This window comes from Galleria mellonella, unplaced genomic scaffold, assembly GCF_026898425.1.
Source record: "Galleria mellonella isolate WM207_F2 unplaced genomic scaffold, CSIRO_AGI_GalMel_v1 utg40, whole genome shotgun sequence".
NCBI classification, from domain to species: domain Eukaryota; kingdom Metazoa; phylum Arthropoda; class Insecta; order Lepidoptera; family Pyralidae; genus Galleria; species Galleria mellonella.
The window spans coordinates 3,625,470-3,652,978 of NW_026442094.1; positions in this window are offsets into that span (position 1 = coordinate 3,625,470).

Consider the following 27,509-nt stretch of genomic DNA (forward strand, 5'->3'; position numbering starts at 1 on the left):
TTAAAATAATAGTTTAACATAAGTACGCTGAAGTGCCAATGCGCTGGTCACAACTCGACGAACCGGCAACCAATGGGAAAGAAAGGTTTTTTTGAAGAGCGACCACATACAGGCATACGCAGTCTAGGACAACCCCTCGCTAGATGGAGCGACGACTTTAAATGCATTGCAGGCAGTCAGTAAATGCAGGTGGCTAGTGACTGTACCTTATGGCAGTCTATATGGGGGAGGCCTATGGTCAGCAGTGGACAGTAAACGGTAAAATAATTCTGGACATAGATAAATAATATATTAATTATTAGGACCCAGATATATAATCTATGCTTCTGGACATAAACATAACGCAATTTAGTTGAACCTTATTTGAGTACCACTCAATCGTTAATTAACTCCATCGATTTTAGTATTTAATGCTCTTCTCTTATAAGTTGTAAATATTAATTAAATCATAGCAGAAAGTCTTTATTCTTAAATACGTTTACTGTTACTCCATAGCGTAAATCTTTTATGTTTATAAAAATGGTGAACTTAGCTTAAAGGAATCGAGTTGAATAGTTAAGATATTTAGTGTTGTAACAGTTGGTTGGCTGTCACGGAGGTCCCGGGTCCCGTCACGGGTCGCCGCTAAACATTCTAATTAGCTGCGACGCATAACAGTTACCTACGCGCTCCGTCACGCCGTGTCACTGCACAACTTTGCTGAAATTTTTTATTTGATTTACATTTCTGTAGATAATTTTGTCAAGAAACATTTTATTTTGCAGAATTTTGTTATTGCTTCGTTGTGTTTTTATTCATTATCATCATATCAGACGGTAACTGTCCACTGCTGAATTTAGGCCTCCCCTTAGGGGGTTGGATCAGTAGTTGCTACGTTTAGCAGGCGGGATGGCAACCGTAGTCAAACCTTGTGTTTTATTGCGAGCTGTATATAATTTTATTTAAAGACATTTTCAAGGGTGGTTTTGTTAGACTTTGTAGTATACTAACCTACATATTGGAGGAGAGGAAAGGAATTGTTAGTAATGGGATCTAACAGCCCTATTGCTAGCAATATATCCTCACTAACAAGTCAACCTCAATGCGGTCCTTCTTGGAAACCATTGTGCTTAATTTTTGTAAAATTCACGATGAGCTAACAACTGATCTACTTTTACACTAGCAGGCCACCAGTGAGAGATGATTGTTGAGAATGAAAAGGCAGGTCAGTTAGCCCATCGTGACGAATTCAACGATAAATTAGTCACGATGGCTTCCAGGGGGAACCGCGTGGAGGTCGACCAGACAAGGTATATTGATAGCGAAGGGGACTAACCGCCCCGTTACTAACAATCCCTTCCCCCACTGGTGCCCAGTCAGCGTATACCAATAACGCAGGCGTGGCTGCCATTCCATGATCACCCTTTAAAGAAATCTACACGTTTTAAGGAGAAAGGATAGTTAGTAATGCGGACCACCAGTCCTATTGCTAGCAATATAACCTGTCAGGTCGACTTTCACGTGGTCTCCTCTGGAAACCATTGTGCTGAATCTCATCACAATGGGCTAACTGACCTGCCTTTTCATTCTCACCTGTCATTCCTTACTGCTGCCCCGCTAGTGTATACCATTAGCGCGGGCGAGTTTGCCATTCCATTATCATCTATTAAAAAAAAAACTATGCGCTAGATGAAATGACCTTACTGGTCAGTTATACTTACGATGTTGCTATTGTACTTGTATATCTGAATAAAATATTCCTTGTTGCAATTGACTTCAAAAAGAAGGAAGCTTTCAATTCGGTTGTATTTTTTTAAATGTTTGTGATTTATAACGCCGTCAAACGTAAACAATTTTGAAAAATTCTTTTCGCGTCTGAAAGGATATATAAGTACTTACAGTTTTTTTTCTCTTCATATTGCACGGCACAAAGTGCGTCCGCTAAAAACAAAGTTTGGGAAAGAGCACTTTAGTAAAGGGAGTTTTGGATGACGGAATTTAGGATCAGTACTTGCAGATTGGTCCCATATATGAGTTTGTAGTTTAGTTTTGAGATATCAAAAAAATGGGCTTTGCCACAACTGAAGTCAGTTTTTAGTGGAACACAATCTTAATTAGGTAACCTTGGACAATTCGAAATCTTATTTTTTCCTAAATATCTTCATAATACGGACACGGACTTTATTTAGCACAAAGGTTTCTCACTTTTGATATTATAATTTAAAAACTAAGTATCCAAGTTAAGCATTAATAATTGTAAAGCATTTTCGGTTTAAGTAATATTTTGTGTTCATTCACATATAGGTTTGTCTTGATTTTTTTTTGATGGGTGAAAATGGTATGGTAACCCCGCCTGCGTTAACGAAATTTGCTGGCGGAGCACCAGTGAAGGATGATAGATGAGAATGTAAACAGGAAAATAAAAGCCCATCATGATGAATTCATAAAATATTAACCATGATAGTTTAGGGAGAACCGCGAGGATACCTGGTTGGGTATATATATATATATATAGTTATCCATATATAGAATATATATATATTTGCCTTATATATGTGGTATAGAGTAATATTTTATTTATTATATATGTATATATTTTTATATTTATATTTTTATATATATGTGATTATTATCTGTGTGTTTATTAAAACGAACAGTAATTAATTTCATGTAATTAATCACGTACAGAGCATCCGGTGTTCTTGCATCATTCATGCGATCCACGAATAGGTACATAGAATAAGTAAGCAACCATACTTCAACTAATACCTAACCTCCTAAATAATTGATTGCTTACGAACAATTATTTAATTTGTATATTTGTATGTACTTTTTAAGTGCTTACCAGATATTCGGCACTCGCAACTAAGTTGTTTGAAATTACACTCGGTCAGATTTTTTAGTTCCCATATGAATCACCATGAGAAATATGGCTGTATGTTTTCCTCAAACGTCAACGAACGTGGAACAATTTGCTAATATTATCCTAAGATATATATAGTATTATATATCGCATTGTTAGGTGTATATCATGAACGATAGGCACTTAAATTGTTGTTTGCAAGATTTCAAATTAATATAATTTACCTATTTGAAAATATTTCAAATGCGTAAATTTGCATTTGGTAATTACCTACGTCAAAATTTTGAAAAAGTTGTTTGAAATATTTGACAATTATTATTGATGGCATCCTTCTACAATGTAACTGAAAATATACTCGGCCCGGATAGCAAACAGTGGGTTCGAATCATGCCGGAATAAAAATGTTTCAACGTAGGCGAGGTTGAAATATTTTTATTTCGGCGGTGGGCATTATTTCAACCTAGGTATTATTTATGAAATAATAAATACTTATAATACCTTGCAAAGTAGAAACAAATGGACATTAGGCAAAATCATACCTAGAATATTTTTACAGGAGGGAAAGGGATTGTTAGTAATGAAGACTAAGAATCTCATTGCTAGTAATATACCCGGCTGGGTATATTACTAGCAATGAGAGTCCTAGCAATAAGAATACTAGCAATGAGAGAACCGTATGGAGGTCGACCTGGCTAGGTCGACCTCCATACGGTTCTTCCTGAAAATTATCATGGTTAATTTCTGATGAATTCATTATGATGGGCTAACTGGCCTGTTTTCATTCTCATAGATCACCCTTCAGTGGTGCTCCGCCAGCGTATCTCGTTAGCGCAGGCAGAATTACCATTCCATTTTCACCCATATAAAAAAAAGCAATTTTTTACATACATTTAAGTATACATAAGTATTCTTACTGTACCTAGCCCATATATTTTTTATTAGTATTTAGTGTTACTTATTTTAATGGAATTCTATAAATCTGTATTTTTGGTCACGCAAACTTATCATATAAACGTTATTTTGCATAGAACATGAAATGTCGTTTACAGTCTAACTACCTTTTACCCGCGATTTCATTTCGACCTGTCACCGAGATATGTTGACTGACCAAAAACATAGTCTTTGTGTCCCAATCGGTATAGTACTTTTGAAGGAAACATAAAAGAGTACCTATCTATCTACGTTAACAGATAACAAACAAGCTCAGTATTATTATAGTAATATTTTACAATAAACCTAGGAGGACAATTGTTTAAAAGACTTTATTTTATTCTTCTTATTCTTCTGCTTATCCCTCGACCATTAAGTTCTCTTAGACGCCTTTTATGTATGTATAAAGCCATGTTTGTAATGTAGTCGTAAATGTAATCGTTTTTTTATCGCTTTAGCCTTTTGACTTAGACTAAAGACTATTTTATAGTGCGCGGACTTGCCTACTTAATTTAATATGCAGTACGTAACGCCATCAATGGTCGACTCTACATTGATAAAACTAACATTTCCGACACTAATTGCGAATCGATGAATGAAAATATTCCATAATTCATGATTTCAGATAAGATAGTGTTCAAATTTAATAGAATAAATTATTATTTATTAATTTTATGCTATCTATCTATATTCTACGAATTGCTGCGTAAATAAAATTGTAGGATCCATACAGGAGTAAACTTTTAACTGAATATTTTAAGATATTGGTTTTTTTTAATGGGTGAAAATGGAATGGTAAACCCCGCCTGCGCTATCGGTATACGCTGGCGGGGCACCAGTGAGAGGTGATAGGTGAAGGTAAAGGTTAGTTAGCCCATCATGAAGAATTCTGTGAGAATTAAGCACGATGGTTTCCACTGGGAACCGTATAGAGGTCGAGTTTACAGAGTATAAGCAATGGGTTTTAATGTGCTCATTATTAAAATGTCGTTTGCCATAATACCATAAATTAATATAAAATTAATAACACTACTAGACATTCGGAGTCATTAATCTATGCATGACATGTTTCAAATAATGGTATAACATTTCAGTGAACTGAAAACGGAGGGCGCATTATCTCATACGAACGAGTGAGCTAATGAGATGACCCTGTTAACGGGTCGATCAACACGCCTTACTGGCACCAGCGCGGAGATATAGGCCATACTTCTACTTCAGCAAATGCAGGCTACACAAACTTGAATTACGTAGTATATATATATATATATATATAGCAATGGAAATATATATATATATATATATATATATATATATATATATATATATATATATATATATATATATATATAATACATTCATATATAATATTGATATCTTCTATAAGGTCCAGTTAATAGTGATTATAGATTTAATCCTGTTTCTCGAATGCTACTTATTGAGTGGTAGTGGTGACCACACACATCTTAAGTTGAGTGGGGACCGTTGCAGCTGCTGCCACAGAATTATTATTTTAATGTATAAAATTGTCATTAATATTGTTATGTTTTGTAGCTGAATAAATTATTTTATTATTATTATTTTTTAAATTTCACTAAAATTCTCATCTCCCCTCTTAAGGAGAGGAGATGGCAACTAACCCCCGGCAGAAGCACAGTCGGCCGGGGTTAACAGGGAGAGAAACCGGCGTACAATGCGGGCAGAATCTAAGAGCACCGCTTTCTGCATCTTTCCCGGGAGTGAGCCGCCTCGGAATCCCAACCGTCTGAGATGTTGTTCCAGACTGGTTGGGATAAGACCGTTCACCGACATAACGATTGGGATGATTTCGGTAGATGTCACCCCCCACATTTCGGTCACCTCGTGAGCCAGGTCGAGATATTTTCTCTTCTTCTCGGTTTCGGCTTTCACGAGGTTCTCGTCATGCGGTATGGTGACATCCACCAAAAACACCCTCGAGAGTGCCCGATCCATCACCACGATATCAGGTTTGTTCGCAAGAACGGTCCTGTCCGTGATGATGAATCGGTCCCAATAGAGCCTACGCTATCGCTTTCGAGGACCGGCTGGGGCTCGTACTTATAGTACGGCAACCTCTCATTCGCGAGGCCGTACTTCAGAGCTAGCTCTTGATGGAGTATTTTGGCTACCTGGTTGTGCCTGTGCAAGTACTCAGTGTTGGCAAGAGCTGAACAACCCGAAAGCACATGTCTGAGTGACTCTCCGGGATGGCGACATGCCCGACAGATGTCCTCAGTGCCATCCTTCAGAATGTGCTATCGGTAATTGTTCGTCTTAACCACCTGATCCTGTATTGCACAGACAAAACCCTCGGTCTCTCCGAAGAGATCACCGAACTGTAGCCAGTGCACGGAGGTCTTCGTGTTTACGTACGGCCCGTGAAGGGCTTTGAAGAACCTTCCGTGCAACTCCTTCTCTTTCCATACGGCCTCCCGCTGAGAGGTACCCAAAACTTCGGGTTTTAGCCAGTACTCTTTAGCCAGAGAAAGAGGGGTGAATCCTTTGTCACATTCTATGACCTCTCTATGCAAACCCTCGTCTATTTTCTCCAGAAAATATGTCCTGAGGCTGTCAACCTCGCGGTTGTGCATGGTCTTAACACTTAACAAGCCTCGACCACCAGCCTTCCGCGGGATATACAGCCTCATGACTGACGATTTCGGGTGATGCATTCTATGGAGGGTCATAGTTGTGCGGACTTTCCGATCCAGGGCTTCGAGATCGGTTTGAGACCATCTGAGCACGCCAAAAGTGTAAAGGAGTACGGGTATGACCCAGCCGTTATAAGCTCGGATTTTATTGGCGCCCGACAAAGAACTTTTCAGTACTCTTGTAAGGCGCGCAAAAAATTCCTCGCGGACTGACTGTTTCATATCCGTCTCCTTCACTCCGATGTTTTGTGACATGCCCAGATACCGGTATGTTTCAGCCTCGGAGAGGTTTTAATTAGAGGATCTGTGGCGATCCCTTCCAGTTTGATCACGTCCCCTCTGCACATGGAGGACCGCGCACTTGTCTATTCCGAGCGCCATCCTAATAGAGCTGCTATAATCGTTTACGATATTTAGCAGCTCCGTCAGGCGTTCGACGCTCGGAGCTAGCAGTTTCAAGTCATCCATGTACAGAAGGTGAGACACTCGTGTACCTCCTCTCCGATACTGAAATCCAGTCCCCGAATTCTCCAGCAAAGTACTGAGTGGATTCAGGGACAGGCAAAACCAAAGTGGACTCAAACAATCGCCCTGGAATATTCCCCTCTTTATCTCTATCCGGTCAGCGGTATCCGTCAATCGCTCGCCCTGGATAGTCAGGATCGTCGTCCACTGCCCCATGCATGCCTCCAAGAACACTCGAACTGTACCGTCGATCTTGTACAGCTCGAGTATCCTCCGGAGCCATGAATGGGGCACGGAATCGAACGCCTTTTTATAATCTATCCAGGCGGCGGAGAAATTCCGACGGTTCCGCTTGACCACGTGGCCAGCGACAGCATCAATGAGGAGCAGCTCCTTCGATCCGCGGCTCGTATCCGTTCTGAGCGCTAGAAGGATCTTATTCTCGTACACATGACGAGAGATCTTAGCGCTCAGAACGGATGTTAACGTCTTATATATTGTCGTAAGACAAATGATGAGGCGCTATTTAAATGGATCCGCGGTATCGTCCGTCTTGGGACCTAAATGAGTGATCCCGGTTGTAAGAAAATTCGGGAGCGACCTGTTTTCGAGGGCATTCTGGAATTGCATAGTTAAGGTCGCATGGCTGGCCGAGAACGCCTTTAACCAGTAGTGCTGCAATCCGTCGATTCCCGGACTTTTCCAGTTCGGAGCCCGACGGATCGCGGCAACCACGTCTTCCTCCGTAATGGCAATGGCGTTCATCGGCGTTATTCGAGCACATGCTTCCTCAACATCGTGCATCCATGCGCCCTCCTCATGTTCCACAGGTTCAGACCACAGCTGTCTCCAGAAGGCGACGAAATTGGCTGTTTCGGGTCTTTGTCCTGTGGGCTGTAGTTTTGGGCGCTCCAAGTTCCTATAAAACTTCCGTTGATCACTCATAAAGAGGCGATTCTGTTGATACCTCTCAACCCTCTCAGAGTACCGTCGGAGTCGCTTCCCCCATGCAGCGATCTTCTGCTTCAGTTCATCTATGCGCTCCGTAAGTTTGTGCCCGAAGTCCGGCTGGAACAGACGTACACCTGTCCCAGCAAAGGCCTCTTTTACGGAGCGCATAATTCTCGGGCGTGTGTTGCCCTCCCTGAAGCAGAGCAGTCTACCAATGAGGACTCTGGCCTGGGCGATCCGTCGTTCAATCCTTCTTTTCCAGGCTGGTTTCATATTATCCCTTTGGATATTACGTCCAGCCCGGGGCATTTTTGCGCCGGTATATCGGCATACTGCCAACGCAGCGCCAAACAGGATTGAACTCGTCTCTCCCAGGTCACCGCTGCCCTCAAGGTACTGAGGCAGCAGTCCATTTGTGGCCTCAATGGCATCCCGCGTCGCCACATTTAGATATATCCGGGGAAGCTTCGGTCTCTCTTCGAGGGGAGTTCTTCGGATCTCTAGAATCGCCTCGTCTAGTATGCTCCTCATATGCTCTATATCCTGGGAAGTTGTTCCGTCCGCATCCGCTTCTGAAAGCGTTTCGGCAACCACCTCTACGCTAGGTAGCACGTCTGAGATGGGTTGCTCTACGGTCGCGGAGTTTGCTTCTGGAACAACTTCACTTCGCAATCGTTCGAGTTCGGTCGCGCTAAACATACCAGAGCGCTGTATGTACCGAACTCTGTCGGCTAGGTTCTGTTCCGAGACGTTATTATTATTATTATTATAAAAATAAGGTATACTGCAACTGCTACTTGCGTACCTTTGTTCTATAGTTGTATGCCAAGGTCTATGTATTTATCGGATAACGAATATACGTGCCCTCCGAAGTAAGTAAGAAGTTTGAAGCATAGTAAATGATTGAAATGTGATATTGAAAAATTGCATAGATTAAGCATAATAATAATAATAATACTCTTTATTTTTATGGTTTAGGCATGGGATTTGATCTTAGGATCTTTAATTCGCAATCATGCGTTGTTTGACTTCACGTTTAATTGTTGAATATGTAAACAAATAAATAATTGACTTAACTTTGTTAATTGGCATTATATATTTCTTACACATATAATATATAGAATCTCACTACAATTGCAAATATAAAGTCACGAAATATTTAAAAAACAATAAAAAAGACATTGTATGCTTTCTGAAAACCGTAAGCTGAGTTCATTTTACATTACGTAGAATGGTTTTATATATATATATATATATATATATATATATATATATATATATATATATATATATATATATTATTTATTATTATTATTTAACTCTTTATTGCACCATAAATAAAAATATACAATGACAAGTGAATAATTTAAGTGTAATACAGTAACATAAATACAGATTGAAATACGAGTATACACATAAAGGTACAAAAGGCGGTCTTATCGCTAGGGCAATCTCTTACAGACAACCTTTAGTTAAGGGAGAACAGATAGAAAATATGGCGCAAGAGTGAATCAACAATTTTCGTGCATAAAATACAAAAACATGTAATGCACAAAAATATCAAATACATATAATTTATTAAACTACTTACTATAACAATATATATACATACATACATACACATACACATACATATATATATATACATACATATACACATATAACATACATACAAAATACATAAACATACACATATAAATACATACATAGCACACACAAGGAAATATGACAAATCTAGTCCAAAAATTACAAAGGAGTGGAAAAGAGTAACTACAGTGAAAGAAAATGTGATTTGACTTGTCCTTTAAACGAAGCCAAGGATTGCGCACTCTGTATAGACGGTGGCAGTGAGTTCCATAGGCGCACTGCCTGAACGGAAAAGGATTTGGTGTAGTACACGGAGGTATGTGCTGGGGTTTTTAAACGGAGACTATTTGAGGTACGCGAAGCGTGACTCTGAACTTCACCGAGAAATATAAATCGCTCTTTAAGATAGTGAGGTGTAAGAGGATTGAATAGAATGGAATAAAGAAGAGATAATATATGCCAATCTCGGCGTCGACGTATTGGGAGCCACTTGAGCTGAGTGCGAAAATTAGAGATGTGGTCGTATTTACGAAGTCCAAATATAAATCTAATACACAGGTTTTGGAGACGCTCAAGTTTATTAAGTTGGTCTTCGGTGAGATCAATGTAGCAGGTATCAGCATAGTCAAGGACAGGAAGGACAAGGGAGTGAGCAAGCGCAACTCTAGTGGCCATAGGTAAAAATACGTAATCTTCTGAGTGAGCCCACAATCGCAAAGACCCTCCTACTGATCTCTGTTATTTGGGTGCTCCAGGATAGCGTTCTGTCAAGATATATTCCGAGATCCTTTACAAAATCTTTATAGTCCACAGATATCCCGTCGAACATTATATTAGGCAGATTTTCCCAGCAAATTCTTGAAATATAGTTGGGGCTCCCGATAATAATAGCCTGCGTTTTATTAGGGTTTACAGTTAATCCAAATGACTTACACCAGCTCGAAATGTGTGCCAGATCTTTGTTTATTGAATATATTGCAGAGTCTAACTCATGAAATGGAGCGTGTGAGTAAATTTGAAGATCATCTGCATAAAGGTGGTAGGAAGAGCGAAGTTGAATAGTGATGGTGTTAATAAATAACGAAAAAAGTAAAGGAGATAAGACGCCACCCTGAGGTACACCAGCTAGCGTGCGACACCATGATGAAGAGCTATCTTCAGTATGAATGCGTTGCTGGCGCCCATTCAGGTAACTTTGAAACCACTCAATTACGGCTGGAGATATGTTGAGAGAACGCAATCTTCCTAATAATATATCAAAATCGACAGTATTAAAAGCATTACTTAGGTCTAACAATGTTAAAACCGTAAGCTGTGAGTTTTCCATACCATGACGGATATCGTCGGTGATTTTGACAAGAGCAGTAGTCGTACTATGACCGGCACGGAAACCTGATTGGAAGGGATTAAAAAGATCATTCTTGGATAGGAATTCATTTAGTTGTTGATGGACAAGTCGCTCGAGAGCTTTAGAAAGAAATGGAAGAATGGAAATTGGACGGAAGTCTGAAAAAGATGTTGGATTGGGTTTTTTAGGGAGAGGAAGTATATGTGCGTTTTTCCAGACAGAAGGGAAAACTCCCGAGGACAAGGAATTATTGAAAACCAATGTAATAATGGGAAGGACAATGTCAAGAATGGGAAGGATCATAGTACGACTTATGTCATCTGACCCCACAGCAAATAGTTAGCAGGCTCTTCTCAACATCACAGTCCGCAACTGGAGTAAAGAAAAAGGGCGAATAGTCAGGGATTGGAATAGAAAAAAGGTAATTAATCGTGTTTGTTTTAGTGGTGTTATCAATAACAGCGGAAGAGCAGAAATGCCTATTAAGGCTGTTAATATCAATATTTTGGGAGCCATAACTTTGGTTCTTACCAATCCCCACCGACTTCAGAAATTTCCAAACTTTGGTTGGGTTGCCATTTTCGACAGATTTATGAAAGTGGCGTCGTTGAGCTTCTCTACACACCTTATTACAGTGATTTCTAACACGTATATACTGTTCACGATATTTTGTGGGATCAGATTTAAATTTAGACTTGGCTCTGTTCTTTTTCGCCTGAATGGTTTTAATTTCATCTGTCAACCAAGGTGCAGGTAGATGTCTAACACGCACTGGACGGACAGGCGCATGACGGTCGTAAACCTCAGTGATGAGATTATTAAATATTACGATCTGATCATCAACAGTATTGGCACTATGAACTAATGCCCAGTCCATATCCAGTACTTCCCTTCGCAGAAGATCAATATCTATGGCTCCGAAGTTACGCTGCATAAGGATTTTGTGTTTATGTTTTGGGGGACGGGTTTTGAAAGAAAGAAAAATGAGATCGTGACAAGAGAATGCATCAGCAGTACATTGGCCATGCTTTGCGACGAGAAGAGGAGAGGAAACTATGATAAGATCAAGTAAAGAAGGTAAGCAATTAGGGAAAAAATGGGTAGCTTGAAGCGGTAAAATATCGAGATTGCAGGCGTCAACTACTTTCATGAGGCAATTTGATCGATAGTCATTTTTAAGGAGACAAGTATTGAAGTCTCCCATAATAATTGTGTGTTCATAAGAGGGAATTATGTTTTCTAGAAGATTTTCTAAAGGAAAAAAATAATTAATAGTGGAAGACGGACTATAAAAAACTCCTAGTAAAACTTTGGAGTGAGAGAGGAGACTTCAATAAAAAGATATTCGGCTTCCTTTGAAGGATCAAGACTATTTGAAGAGCAAACTATATTATAGGGAATATGGGAACGAAGATAAATAGCAACACCACCACCACCCTTGCCAGTACGATCGTTGCGAATTAAATTAAACCCTGGTAAAGAGTATGAAGGGGAAGGGAGACATGGCTTCAACCATGTCTCGGAGACAAGAATAGCGTGGATATTTTTTACATTGAAAGACGTTAACATGTCAGGATAATGTGCTGGTATGCTCTGCGCGTTAATATGTAAGACATTGAAATTGTTAGGAACGTCCAAGAATTTAGTTTGTAAGATTTCATCTAAAGATGTAGAAACACTGTGATAACTATCATCTGTAGCTGAGAAGATTGTATGGTAACTTTCGTCAAGTTCATCATTCATATTTGTGTGCAACAAAAATAATAATATAAATTATAATAAAAAAAAAATAATAATAAATCAACAAAAGAAAATACAAACTTAAAAAAAAAACAGAAAAAAAATGCAAATGCTACAAGGTTGCTATATCTACCCATCAGTGGAAAGTTATGTAGATACAATATAAAAGTTGAATTAAAATTACGCACATTATTTAGAGTAAAAAATAATAAGTGAAAATGAATGTAACACAATAAATATCTCAGTCACCCTATTTCATGTACATTATAATCATAGATTAAGAACAGTGCTTGTGGTCCTAGCCTTATACTTTTGACTGTTGACAGCTAGTATGATATTGACAGATACATAATATATTAATTGAAAGGTGTAGGTAGAAAAAAAAAAAATTCTAACTCTAACTTAGTCTCTCTAATATGGAGGTATAGGTGTTCTTTGCTCCAATCTGTCAGCGGAATAATAGTCAATGTTTACTTTAATATACATTAATCAACGATACCTTCCTCAGTGAAAAAAACTATACATATAACAAAAAAAAAAAAAAATAGCGTAACGGATGGGCATTATTAACATTTAGTGATAAGCGTAGGTACATAAAACAATAATCATGATAGTACATTTAAGTCATGTTTAGCAACAATAACAATAAGATTATTTTAGGTACAATATCCCGTCATTTCTTCTTGTCCCGTTTTAGGCGAGACGAAGCAGCAGCAGTGACCTTGGCGGGGTCTGTCTTTCCTAAAGCCTTTGTGGTACCTGAATCTACTGGTACTGCAGCAGAAACCTGGATGAGTTTTTGAACTTCGTCGACAGTACTGACTCGGTGTTTTAAACCATCTGATGTAATTACAATCACATAGCCGTCCCGAGTCCAACATCTCTTCACTCCGAACTGTTGACGAGCAGCCATGAATGCATCATGTCTAGACTTGGGGAATTCTGACATAGTGATATATCCTTCAATATCTTAGCAAACCATATTTTATTAGTAGCTGCACTTATTTTACTAAAATATTTGGTTTGTCATATCCCAGACGATGACTTCTATGATGTCATTTGCAGAGAAGTCAGGAAGTTTAAAGTGCTCAGTTACAATTCTGACTACTTCCGAAGCAGAGTCATCGCTCCCACGCTCTTGAACCCCATGGAACAGCAAGATTTTGCGTCGACTGCGCATTTCAAGTTGTTCCATTTGACGTGCAAGTATTTGTACCTGATGTTGTAGGTTGTTCATCACCTCAGCTGCAAATGACCGAAAGGCGGTGAAGTCTGCCGCCAATGAGGAGATTGTGGCTGGTGTAGTACTTATCCTTTGGAGATCCTCTTGGAATGTTACCATCTTTGCGTTAAGAAGCTCCATCATTGTGTTCATTGATTGTTGTAGTGCGTCCATTATGAGATTATAGGAGTGAAAGAAAGGAAATAATATCACTGCAGGTAGATATTAGCTAGACTATTAATATACACATAAATATATAACCACTTATACAATATATATAATTTAAAATAACACTTATATTTGGAGACAAAAATTTTAGCTGTTACTTCTTACACATCTACCCGCAAAAAAAAAAAAAAAAAAAAAAAAAAAAAAAAAAAAAAAAAAAAAAAAAAAAATATACACACACAGAGTAATCTAAACCAGGTGGAATATGATGGCTGGTATAGTTATTGTTTATACTTGGAATTACGTACCTGATTTTCATAATATTGTACCTTTTTTAATTTTTATAATTGCTTTTTATCTTATGATTTACGCATCTGTTCATTGTACAGTCAGGGGCCGAGTGTGGGGGCAGAATACCGTAACGCAGGGTACATATTAGTACAGATTCTGTCCACTCCCAATTGGTGAATTATATATTTTCTATTTTTTAGATTAAAAATTAAGAAAATAAAGATTTATTTATATATTTATTATAACTATAAGACATTCTGATGATGTCGAATAGTAGTAATCATTATATCATCCGTTAACTGTCCATTGCTGGGGGGAAAGGGATTGTTAGTAATGGGGTGTGATTTCCCTATAACTAGCAATACACCCTATCAAGTCGACCTCCACGCGGTCTCCACTGGAAATTATCGTGATTATATATGAAAATATATATATATATATTTATATATATATATATATATATATATATGATAGCGGGGGCGGGGTTATCATTCCATTATTATACATAAAAAAAATCTGTCCACTGCTGAACATAAACCTCGCCCAGTTGTGGGGTTTTGCCAGTAGTTATCAAGCTTGACAGGCGGCTTGGCAACCGTAATTTGGCTTTGGTGATGTTTTAAGAGGGAAACTTCTGCCCATCCCTCGACCATTCAACCACTAAGCTTCCTTAGTTGCCTCTTACGACACCCACGGGAAAGGGAGGGGTGGCCTATTCTATGTCGAGATCATACGGTGATAGACGTAGTCATCATCATCATCATCATATCAGCCGTTAATTGTCCACAGCCGAACATATGCCTCCCTCTTGGGAGATTTAGTAGTAGTATTACAAATTATAAAAAAAAGGTTACTTAATTGAATGTTTTGATTTTTTATTAATTTCATTTAAAGAGTATTTCTGTGATAATTTTAATAAAACTTAGTAACATTTTCATTCAATTCCATTGAAACAGATTATAGATAAGTATCTAAGTTTGCTTAACCTTTTTTTTTATTAAAATAAGCATGTAATAATAGTATAATTAAAATACGTATATATGTGTGTACGATTAAATATGGTATAATTATTTATGTATAAACTTAAGTTTATGTAGCTCTTTTTATTTGAAAATTGTCACAATATTTTACACCTCTCTACTCGCTGACATTGATGCTCCTTTGAACTTTGGGTTCCACAAGAGAACTATTTTAGAGTAATTCGCTTTTGTACATTTAGATAGATAGATAGATACACTTTATTATTTCCTCCAAAAGATTACAATAGTAAACTTATTATAAATAGATACAAACAATTACGAGAAAACATTATTGTGAGATGACAATGGGCGACTTTACTGCTAAAAGCGTTCTTTTTCAGGCAACCTTTGGATGAAGAGGAGTAATTATTAAAAGTGTATGTTTACTTACCTCTGTCATATTCTTATATTTGACTGATAATTTGACTGATCTTTAGTGGCATTCGAATTGTACAAATCGTCATTTGTAACACAGAAATAGAGAGCTAATTATCTATGCAACATGTATGAAGAATTCACTTTGGAATTCTGCCTGTTGTGCGAAACCCCGGAAGCGAACCAAGGGGGAGGTGTCGAAGGGCGGTTTGTGATGAGTTATGGCCACAAAAACACATATCGCCCGTTAGTGTCTGTCGTCGGGTGATAAATATCTGCAGAGGTGCAGAGGTGGAAAATCATCGTTTGATTCTCTCTAATGGGAACTTTGTGGCCTATTATTAGACTTTGTTTAGCATTAAACGGTATGCGAGGTGATATTTTTAAGCTATTTAAAATAATATCATAAAGTTTTTGATGGTAATTGATAAATTCAAAAAATATTTTCCATATCTCTTTTAAAAACATTTTTAATTATACAAAGCTACATTATCCGTGAGTAATAAGAGTAAAAGGGTTTTTTATGGGTGAAAATGCTATGGTAACCCCGCTTGCACTAATGGGATACGCTGGCGGAGCACCAGTGAAGGGTAATAGATGATAATGAAAACAGGTCAGTTAGCCCATCAGGAATTAACCATGATAGTTTTCAGGGAGAACCGCGAGGAGGTCGACCTGGTCGGGTATATTGTTAGTAGTAGTATAATAGTTAGTACAATCCCTTTCCCCCCAGAGTAAAAGGGTTGTTTGTTTATTTAAAACCGAAAATTAAAGATCTTCTATTAGAGATCATCTAGAAGTATGTATCTATCCATACAAAACCAGGGCAGTTCGCTAGTTCTATTAATATTATGCATGTGACAATTTGTAAGGATGGACGAATAGATATTTGTTATTCTTTCATACAAAATGTACTGAACAGATTTGAATTAAATATGGTACACGGGCATCTTAGTACACAGGATAATTTATGTATAAGTTTACGCGGTCTAAGCCGCGGGATACAGCTAGTATATGTATACTATATAGTCATATCCCTCCCTTCAAACCGAAACACAGCCATGCAAACACAACTGTTTTACGGTTGAAACACGAATGGGACAGAGGTACTCAAGCAATCGACTTTTGTACAAAGTCTCCCTCTGGTGAAAATTAATTTTATGACGATTGGTTAAACAGATAAGTCGCTAAGAGTCAACAAACAAACTCACTTTCACGTGTAATATTATAAATGTAAATGTTACTATATAGGTAAGTACTATTCTTAATAGTATTCGTAACTAAAAACACTGACTGACAGACACTGATTCACAAGAAAATTTGAAATAATGGCATGAAAGTATAGAAAGCCTATTGGTAGATGATTGCTGATGTGTATAAACTGAGGATTATTCACCTTGTTGTCACTGGCTCGTTTATGCATACAAACTCCGCAGTATAACGTCGGTCCTCGCGCATTGCTTCCGCGATACTAACCGCTACTGACATTTCTTATGTGTATACCCTCATGTATATACTCGAGACAATATAGATATTGCCACGCATTAAAAACACTAAGAAAGTATTTCCTGAAAATGCTACGAACAACAAGATAACCATTATGTACATAACTTAATAATTAAACGAGACAAAATTCTTTCAATAGATAGGTACATTACACATTAAAATCTTTAACGGAAATGGCATATTACACCCTTGAAAATCGACCAGTTGCAGATAGATCTTCGTTATTTTTTATTTTCTGCGTAATTTTAGTGTTATGATGTGCATTCGAGGGAAATTGGAGGTCTAATTATGTTGGTTGGATATAAGTAGCATTTTTAAAACAAGGGTGGCTAAATCGTCGCGGGGCGTAGAATGACGGATGTCTTTACAAGCTAGCAGAGTTGTCAGTACGGTTTATGTCGTTCTGAGGTTCTCAAATGTACCTAGTTGTGTGGAAATCAAAAACAATTACATACACATTTTTATGTGTTACCCATAACTATTGCTAAGGGAGCGAATTGGGAACTGTCAAACTCCCTTAGTTTGTAAATGTAAGTAAATAAATCGATAAATATAAATAAATAACATTATTAATACAATCAAAACTAATTTGTACCACGTGGCATGCTAATAAATATAAATAAATAAATAAATCAAAACCACAAATCTCGGCACATAAATCGCCAAATTAAGTATTAAAACATGAATGCATAGTATTGTGTTATATGTTATTAAAAAAATATTGAATATTTTTTTAAGTATGATTTTTAATTCTATTTTTTTTATATTTTATTTTTTATTAAAGCACGATATGTGACCACACCATGCTTAGCGAACACAATATGGTCCAAGTATATACATGACCAACCAAAAAGAGAATATTTCACTCAATGATTGGCTGCACTATACCGGCTCATTAAATATTTTATAATGCTATGTTTGAAGGATCTGAGGTTATAGGATGAAGGAAACACGTCACGGGAGAGATCATTCCATATTGTTGCTTTACAGTTCACGTAAGAGTTGATAAACTTATTTGTACGCGACAGTGGGTGATCTATCGGGTATAGATGTAGTCGCTGGTCTATCTTCTAGGTGTGATATCGGAAAAAGGAAGGTGGAATAAGGGAATTAAGTTCTTCTGAGCATTTCCCATGGAATAGGTAGAAGACTCTGAGGGAGGCTACTTAATTACGTAATTGTAGAGGTTCTAGAGTTTTGCTAACCTTTTTCTCTTTATTTCTCACGATACGGACACCTCGTCTCTGCAAATCTTCGAGAGCGTGTAAAAGGTACGCAGTGGATCTATCCCATAGATGCGAGCAGTGATCCACACAGGATCTTACTTGTGCTTTATATAGCAGAAACTAAATTATGTATGCAATGTAAGTAAAATGTAAGTAAGGGTAGAGTAATATATGGCAATATATATATATGTTAGTTACAATATCTATATACTGGTCCAATAACGAATATGTTAAAAGTCTGTTGTCCAAAAAATTATACTATTCGTATATAGATATCGGATCCGTATCCATATTACGAGTACCTATGCCTATAAGTAAGTATTTGTTATAATAAATATAAATAATGGCTATAGGCGATGATGGTTACAACATTCCATTAGGTAGGTCATCAGTATATTTGCTATTCAGTGTTCCAAAAAAATTAATATTACAAAAGTATTTAATAACATTTTATGAAATGTAAAGGTGATTAGAAAAATGAGTTTAATTTGATTTCAATTAAAGACCCATAAATCAATTTGCTAGTTCAAACTTTGAAAATATATAACATAGCCGTATGCGATAACATATCGCTCGCGCGAAAGATAAGTGTATCCTACTAGCACCCTCCGTTTTTATGATTTTTTACACCCCAAATTAAAACGTTACCGGTCTAGCAAAAAACAGCGTATCCGATGTCGCACCACGTGCTTACTAAAATAAAGTACGAAACGTGTGTTTCATTTTCGTGACGATTTTGTTATGACTGGAATTATTTATGAAGCGTTTTTTACAGTTTTTAGATTATTACTTACTAACTTGAGGATTTAGATGATGTAGCAATTTAACACAATGTCTCTCCCCGATTTTTTATTGGGGTGAAAATGGGATAGTCAGCGAGGAATACATCGGATCTGCTGGCCATTGTGACGAATTTGCTAAAAATTCACTATATAGTTTCTAGAGGGCACCATGGAGGCCGAGCTGATAGGCTGGGTATATTGTTAGCAATGGGGCTGTTAGTTCCCATTACTAGTAATTATTTTACTTCCACTTTCTATATTTGCAAGTCGATACTTGTATAAATATGTGTTTGTATTGATCTGGGATTGTATTGTCAAGGAATGGGCAGCAGCGTCCCTCTTAAAATGTCACCAAAGCCTTACTGCGGTTGCCAACTGTTTTGCTAAGCATGGCAACTACTGGCAAAACCCCACAAGGAGGATGCCTATGTTTAGCAGAGGACAGTTAACGGCTGATATGACGATAATGATGATTCAGTTAAAAATACATTATTGTGTATTATTAGGTACTGTTTATTTTATCGTTTATTTTTAATTTAACATTATAAATTTTTCCAACATACTTAATATTAAATGTACATACTGGTAACCCGATTTACGCACACATAGATAAAAAAGTTGACCTGTTTTTGAGGAAGCATTTGTATGACACTCTATCTATATAATCTAAGATGTGAATACAGAATGACAATGTCTCTTTATAGTGATGTGGCTTCATAAAATTAAACACATTCAATTGACCTTTTTCTGTCCTTTCATTTGTCAATGCATTAAATATTATACGTGTTTATATGTACATTTATTATATTCAAAAGAAATTACAATGTTGCGTCATTTCAGAATATCTTTTCTTTATTATTCAACTAAAATGATTATTTTTTCATTGATGCAAATTATAATATCATATCAGTCTTTAACTGTCTTCTGCTCAACAACAGCCTCCTCCTTGGGAAGTTTTGCCAGTAGTTGCCACGCTTGGCAGGGGATTAGCAGCCGCAGTTAAGCTTTGGAGATGTCTTAAGAGGGACGCTACTGCCTATTCTTCGGCCATTAAGCACCCTTAGTTGCCTCTTACGAAACCCACGGAAAAGCAAGGGGTGGCCAATTATATGCCGAGGGGATACCATAAGAAAGTGTTGCAAATAATTGGATTAAAAAATTTCTTAGGTCTGGTTAATTTTTACGTTTAAATTGAGAGATATATTACTACTACAACTACCAGAAGGAGATTTTGTACAAAAGTCGATTGCTTGGGTACCTCTGTCCCATTCGTGTATCTACCGTGAAGAAGTTGTGTTTGCATGGCTGTGTTTCGGTTTGAAGGGTGGGATATGGCGTGAATTTACTGGGTACAGAGGAATAACACCTGAGTCCTCAGGAATGAAAGAAATAAAAAAATATGGATTTAATATGGAACTAACTGGGGGGAACTAATTGCTAGCAATATGTCCCATCAGGTCGATCTCCACGTGGTTTAACCATTGAACAATTCTTGTTGATTCGTTAACTGAACTATTTCCTCATCTATCATCCTTCACTACCCGTCGGTGTATACCAATAGCGCAGGTGGGGTTACTATTTCATTATCACCCATAAAAAAAAATATGGAACTAACTTGATAGATATAGGTACAGTGTTGGCATGGGAGGCTCAATATTTTTTTGTAGTTTTTAGACCAACGTTGCTTTGCGAAAAATATTCAGGTCCATTAAAAGATTGATCCTTTGAAGAATACTAAAAACTTAAATTTCACTTGATATGACACACTAGCTGTATACTGCGGTTCCACTCGCATAAATCAGTGCATAAAGCATCCCGTATGCTGAGTTAGAATATAACATGCCCGTGTATCAAATTTGTTTAAGTTCGTACAGTAGTTTATGTGTGAAAAAGTAACAAATACCATCTATCGATCCATCTTTACTGTTTGCATTTTATTATATTAATAGAATTATCATAATTAATTCATGCAGCTGAGACTGTATTGTGAAATATCGTATCTTAATGTATTTAGCATTGACATAAACCCATATCTATTTCCCAATGCTAAGTGAATGTCTTTTCTGTATGTTCAGAATTATATAATAAAAAAAAAATAAAAAAATCTTATTCAGGTCTGTGTCACTTTAGGCAAAATGAAATCCATGTATGTATGAAATCTATGCAACCAGTTCATTGAATTTGACCATTTTCCATTTATTTTCATGTTAAGTATATAGAAATATACTAGTAATATTAAAAATATGAAAGTTTGTAAGTCTAGAGAAATGCATGAATATTACTCTTTCACGCAAAAACTACTAAACGGATTTGACTGGAGTTTGGTATACACGTAGGTTATATCCAAACTTAATACTTTATATACTAATTTAGGCGGGAAAGGCTACGGGATATAGTTAGTTATAAATAATTGTACACAATTATGAATATTAATTTGTTTTGTTGTGTTGATGCTTGATTATTTATAAATTTATTTTCCAATTTTAAATTCAAATTTAAATTATATTTATTTAAATAAATAGTGACGCCCATTAATGTTGTTGCCGCCATTTCAAATTTTCTAGCCGTAACATAATGATAAAAACTTTTTTACCATACCGGAAACAAAAAAAAAAAAAAAATGTTCTGAGAGTTTTTTCCTCGTAGGTGCAGAAAGATTTCCTACGTCTATGCTATAGAATATTTTATGACTTTCATTTAGGGCGCGAAAATTGGGTGAAGATATATTAATTAATAGTTTTGCTGACTTTGGTATGGTACCTAATGACATTACTTGTTGACATCACTTGTTAAAATAGATAGGAAACGCTCGTTTTTTAACGTTCTGCACGTGACGTGCTTTTATAAAAAAGGCCTTACCTGATGTATTTATAGATATTTCAATATATCATGGGGAATGTTCTGAGGAATTGTTGATTGATACCTGCTACTGATTTTCACAACCTTACAACCCGCCACTTTCTTCCACGCACGACCACGCTTAGGAATCAACTTCAGCAGCAGTATACTTGAACCGTTACGACATAGTTAATTAAGAAAAGAGTTATTAAGTATATATTAAACCGATGGCACCACATGCTATGTCACTGGTGTTGCGGGGACAACGGCGATAGTCATTATTTACTATCAAGTGAGCCGCATTCTCGTTTACTCTGTGTTATAAAACAAAAATATCTGAAACCCCATGTAGAAGTAAATTTTATTCTTGTAAAGTATATGACAAACTATATTTTTGTTTGCTGCTTATTATCGTGGATATCACAATATCTAATATATTTTAGTCAGCGTTGCGATGTAACATACAAATGTTTTGTTAAACAGGAATACGAAGAATTGTCATACAACTGTGAAAACTACATCTAATTTGGTGTAGTAGTTTTTGCGTGATACTAAAATAATATACAGACAGACAGACAAAATTTCTAACAATTATAGTTTTGGCATTTATTGGCCTTATCCTCTCTCCTTCCCTCATATATTTGTTTTTTAAATATCTTTCATGTACTGATACCATGAATTTATTATATTAGTTAATTTGGTAAGATTAATTTATTTTACAAAAAAAAAAATAAAATAACACCTGAGTGACACAGGAATAAATGACGTATATACGCAAAGAGAAATTAAAATGAAAGTTTTGAATGAAAAAAAAAAAGGATTAATCTACTAACCTTATCTATTATGTATATGGTACTGTTCATTGTAAATATAGGATAAAACATTAGTATAGACTATATTTTCCGAACAAGTGGGCGAAACAAAAGTTTTAGATTAAAATATAAACACAAGTACGACTTGATCAATACTGAAAATTTACACTATTCATTAGTGTAAATTTTGTGTGATAAATATAAAAAAATTATTACAAAACAGTATTTATTTAATTTTATTAATATCATTAAATTGCAACTAGACTATGTTTTTCAATGAGAGATATTTAAATTTAGTTTTTTTGTTTGTCTGTATGTTTGATTCGGGATCACCCAAAAACTGAACAAATTTTCAACAAATTTGATCCGGTTTTCATAGCTGTATTCTTGAAGGCCTATTTTAAAAACTGGTATATGTTTGTCTTGTTACGCTATCTAGAAGTAATTTATTGTATTAGTTTTTCCTACTTCTGAAATCTACTCGTACAAAGTAGCGGGTGAAACTTAGTTTTAAATAAATTATTATTTTTTTTTATACAACTTTGAATGGCAAACAAGCTGACGGCCCATCTGATGGAAAGTGGTAACCGTTGCCTATAGACATGAGCAGTGCCATGGACATAACAGAGTATACTGTTTCGCCTATGATTACAAAACACTTACTTCAATTTTATTAATATCATTAAATTGCAACTAGACTATGTTTTTCAATGAGAGATATTTAAATTTAGTTTTTTTGTTTGTCATATCGGGACCACCCAAAAACTGAAACACAGCCATGCAAACACAACTGCTTCACGGTTAAAACACGAATGAGACAGAGGTACCCAAGCAATCGACTTTTGTACAAAGTCTCCCTCTGGTGTATGGAAGCAAAACACGAGTTAAGACATTCGACAGAAGAAAGAAACATCCAAATCTATAACATATTATCTACCAATATGGAGACTCGTGCCCAATAGTGCCCAATGGGTCGTTATGATGTTATAATTTTCGAGTTTCCAGAACCGGCTTATATGTGTGAGACAAATCCTGAATGTGATCCTGATGAAACGAAAGAAGTACGTAACGTAAGAGGCCTTTGGCATTCGATACTCTGTGCTGTCTTTTATTACTATTTATCTCACAAGAGACTTAGCCTAAAGATAGATAGAATAATCAATTAAAATGTTATAAACCCTAGAGTCGACGACTGTACGCGATGCAACACACATGAACAATATTTCACGTACAATTGTCTGCTGCGTTGTACTTTCATTAATAACGCCCTGTGAATTAATTATCTGTCGCATGGTCGCAATAACCGTGATATATGATCGCTATCAGTTTCACTATTAAATTAAAGTTTTCAACTTTCAGCTAATACATGCGGTAAGCTAACGAGTGGGGTAGGTAGCTCCGCTGAGCAAATTATCGACTAAGTTAACGATGTTATTTATTGTAACTTTTGTGGGATTTGACAGTGAACTCACAGGGCACAGGTTCATAACACAATCGTCATCACCATTTCAGCTATTATCCGTCAGGCCTATAATACAATAGTCCTCAGAAATGGCATCGTATGAGAGCTTTTTTTTATACCACTATAGTGGCAAACAAGCATTGAGACAGTCTGATGGTAAATGGGGCTACCGTAGTCTATGAACGCTTGTAACATCAAGGATATTACGCGCGCGTTGCCGATCTTTAAGAAACCTTGATATACCCTTTTAAAAGAACCCCATGCTGTACCCTTTGAGAAAACTTCGACAGAGAGATCATTCCACAATCTGGGTGTTCGCGGGAGGAAGTTCCTCTGAAACCGCATTCTGCGTGATCATTCTAGTCCTAAGATGTGTATGCTACCCTAAAGTCACAGTTGTTCTATGATGCCTATAATGTTTTTCATGAACATGGGTGACGGTTGCTACGTTCCATCAAGTGGTGCCATTATGAGCTTCATAATTTAACAAGAGAGAGACTTTGTCGTCAAGTCGATTGCTTGGGTACCTCTGTCGCATTCGTGTTTCTACTGTGAAGCAGTTGTATTTGCATGGCTGTATTTCGGTTCGAAAGGTGAGTTATGGCAGTAAATTCACAGGGTACAAAAGAATACCATCTTAGTCTTCAGGAATGCCAATATATGGAGGGTATCATGAACGAAACAGTATACTCTGTTATGTCCATGGTACTGCTAATGTCTATAGGCAACGGTTACTACTTTCCATCAGGAGGGCTGTCAGCTTGTTTGCCATTCTAAATTGAATAAAAAAAATGGTCCTGTCATAGAATGGACCACCTCTTCCTCTCCCGTGTGAGTCGTAAGAGGCAACTAATGAATGACTTGTTGGTCGAGGGATGGGCAGCAGCGTCCAACTTGAAACATCACCAAAGCCTAACTGCTGTTGCCAACCTGCCTCTCAAGCGTTGCAACTACTGACAAAACCCCCTCTTATGAAGAAGTTCTGTGTTCAGCAGTGGACAATTAATGACTTTTTTTATACAACTTAGAATGGCAAACAAGCTAACGGTCCACCTGATGGAAAGTAGTAACCGTCGCCTATAGACATGAGCAGTACCATGGACATAACAGAGTATACTGTTTTGCTCATGATACCCCCCATGCGTTGCCATTCCTGAGGACTCAGGTGTTATTCCTCTGTACCCAGTAAATTCACGCCATATCCCACCCTTTAAAACGAAACGCAGCCATGCAAATACAGCTGCTTCACGGTTGAAACACGAATGGGACAGAGGTTCCCAAGCAATCGACTTTTGTACAAAGTCTCCCTTTGATATGATGATGATGACAAGAGTATTAATAGATATATTTTGGAATACGTTTGGTATTTCGTGTCACATAAAAAAAAAAGTTAATTTTCTGACAATCACAACATTCGTGTTTTATCCATCAAATCTATAAAGATTTCATGTTTTAAATACGATGACGACTTTCGAGTTTAATGAACGGTTTGTTCGTTTCCATTCGAACGGATTGTTTTGAATAATAAAACGGATTCACAATCTAACTTTTCAGACATCATGACTTATTTGCGACAATCGCGTGACTTTGTCCTATACTTATAAAGGACAAAGATTGCTTTTCCATTATAAATAAAGGATCGTAAAATGAATTCTCATTTCAAAGTTATAGCCATTTTTAAGCATTAAAAATTTAGATAAAGTATCGAATCTGCTGATAGAATCGCTTCGGTCAGCGCTCATACTAGCAAAAACAAGACAACGCAGGTATCCATCATATTCTATCTCATGGATTCGCTAGCGGTAATAATTCTATCTTGAACCGTCTTAAGAATACCATAGAGATTACAGTACAAAAGACATCTGCTTAGGTATCTCTGTCCCATTCGTATTTTTACCATAAAGTTGCCGAAGTTGCATTGTTGTGTTTCTGTTTGAAATGTGGGATATGGTAGCGTAATTATATGATACGGATATAACATCAAAGTTTTTGAAAATGGTAATGCATGAAGTATATTACAGTTGTCACAGTGTATTCTGTATGATGTCCATGGTAGAGTACTATTAGTATTGTTGATGTTTAAAGATGATGAAATGATCTAAGCTACATAAAAAAAAGCTTAAAATGACTACTAATTCTGGGATGGAGTAAACCCTTTTGTCATGAATCGTAATAATTGTTTTTAAAGCGACTTTCAGAAGGACGACATATTCAACATGTCTCAATTTTTATTTGTTTTAATTACGTTTCTAATTCTGAATCGATTGTGATAATAGTTAAGTGATAATGCGTTTACTTACTCATACGGCCCATATTTTTTTTTAACATCGAAAGTTTGTTTTGCGGAGTTTTTTTTTTTATTTCAAAACAGTAGAGATTGAGTTTTGGGTAGTTTGCATCTTCTAGAATTTTCCGTTAGGATGTATAGTATGTATAAAATTTTGTAGTATTATTAATCATTAATTATTACTAGTACCGAATAAGTAATGATTTTCATCATTATTCAATAATTATATTATGCGAGCATGTAATTTCGCATGACATTGTTGCAAATTACATACACGTACCTAGCTAATTTTATACATAGTTGAACTAAGGACTGTATTTTCAAGTTATCGTAAAAAATAGAACACCTATTCTATGATTTATCTATCTGTCTAGCAACACAAACGGTGACGTGAGAATGAGGTTTTGTAATACTGAGGCAATAGACAATAATCATTCAGTCATGTTTCGCTCATCGCTATGTTTGAATTTAGAATAATGGAAGATAGCGTTTTTTTTATTTCGCTCTTAGCTTATTTATATTGTAACTAATTATACTTTAATATTAATTTTTGGGCAATACCCTGGAAAAGGTATTTTTTAATGAGAAAAAATTGGATGATAACCTTGTCTGCACTATTGTCTTATCCTGCTGGGATACCACTCATCATAGTTGAGAATGAAATCCACTTAGCCCAGTAATATGAATTCTCCAGGAATTAGCCGTCAATATCCCCTGGAATCATCCCCATAATCCCAAAAAAACCATGGTAAATTAATAAATGCATCTCGAGAGGCCAACTGATCGAACTAGTTCTTCACTCACTGGTGTACCGCCAGCGTACACCAAAGGTAGCGGCAGGGTTATCATTACTTTTTCATCATATATCAGAAGACATCCTGGGAATGAAAGGGAATGGTGGAATTGTATTTTTTTGTTATCCCCATGCAAAAATGGTATTGTTATGCAATATTCTAGTGAATACAGTTTGTGTTGACAGTTTGTAT